We start from the raw sequence: 1,579 nt of genomic DNA on the forward strand, positions 1-1,579 counted from the left end.
CTTGCTTTGATGCCTTATTGTGTTGAAAATGAGGAACGGTTTATCCGTTTTGCGAATTCACATTTTCACATCTTCGCGTCAATTTGCGAAGCAAGGATAGTCAATTTGGCTTAAATGCTATAGCCCTGTAAAAAAATTCGTAAACCTGTAATGAAGAATAATGAAGTTTTAGAGCAAATGGTGAAGCAAATGATTTGGAAAACAAGTGCTCATACCGCAAGTTATATGTATACGATTGACAAATCATTCCTTCTCGTAGAAATGCTAAATGATGTCACTTCAACTATTGTAATAAATGCAGAAAATGCCTGACAAAGCTATTATTGACGTTTGTAAGTAAAGGGATCCAAATTTACGAGTTTACTCTTACACAATTTAGTTGTAATAGAAATAATCAGAAATTTAGAGGAATTACTACATGCATCATTGAAGTATAATAATACTGTATATGCTGTATTTTTTTAAGTTGCCATGAAAGAGCAGAAAGACACACGTCCTGAAAAAAATCTTTGATGGGACAGCAAGGAAAGGTCCTTCACAGCAGACAAAAATGCTTAGCAACCAATTCTGTCTCCTCCACCAGTTATGGTTTGATGTATTTAAGGATCTCTCTTTGCAGACTTGTTATAGTTCTGTGGTTTCTCTGAAATGTTTAACAGCTTTTTTCATATTTAATTTTAAAACAAGAACCCAATCCAAAGATTTTGACATGAATTAAATGTTTAGGTACTGCTTTGAACTCTGTATTCTACTTTTTGCCTACGTAGTAACTGTTACTGTTAATAGCTTGACTGTAATGGATTTTTTGTAGTTTGCACCACATCTCTGATTTGCTGGAATATTATTTTACAGGAGCAGGATATATATATTATATATTTTTAGTTTTTGCATTTGCTGAAATGTAATGATCTGTACATAAATTAATTAATACCCATTGAAGCTGAATGTGAAACTGTGCTACTTGTTTGTATGTTGATTAAAGGACCTTATTACTTCAGAAAACTGACCAGTGAATTGACTGATTGTAGTCCAAGACTAGGAAGAATCACAGCTGTTCACTGAATATACAGGACAAGAATTGTGTGAAAAGTCATTTCATTCCCATACCAGATGCAGCATACATGTACCTAGACAATAATGTGGAGATTGTATGCATGGACGTTTACCATTTCATCGATTGCCATATCATTATTATGGGCCAGCATGATATGGGAATTGTAAGGGACGTTACCAAATCCCCATAGCATTCCCATACCATATACCAGTGTGCCTGGATAATGTGGAAATTGGATGGAGTGCTGCCAAGTATGTAGCATTCTCAAAGTGAGGGGTCAGAGATCATGTGGTATTGGTGTGGGGCTGAGCCATGTCATTCGTATACTAGATCATATGGGGTATCTATGGAGTACTACAATGTACCAAATACGTAGCAATCCCATAGTTTAAGACAATAGAGTTATAACTAAGTGAAGACAGACTGCCAATTATGGGTTTTTTTTAAGAAAAAGTTCAACAAATGTATTGTCAGTGCAATAGTGGTTTGATTTTCAGGTTCAGTACTGTAGTTTCAACAAGTCTG

The sequence above is a fragment of the Montipora capricornis genome, chromosome 11 (genome assembly GCF_036669925.1).
Source record: "Montipora capricornis isolate CH-2021 chromosome 11, ASM3666992v2, whole genome shotgun sequence".
Lineage (NCBI taxonomy): Eukaryota > Metazoa > Cnidaria > Anthozoa > Scleractinia > Acroporidae > Montipora > Montipora capricornis.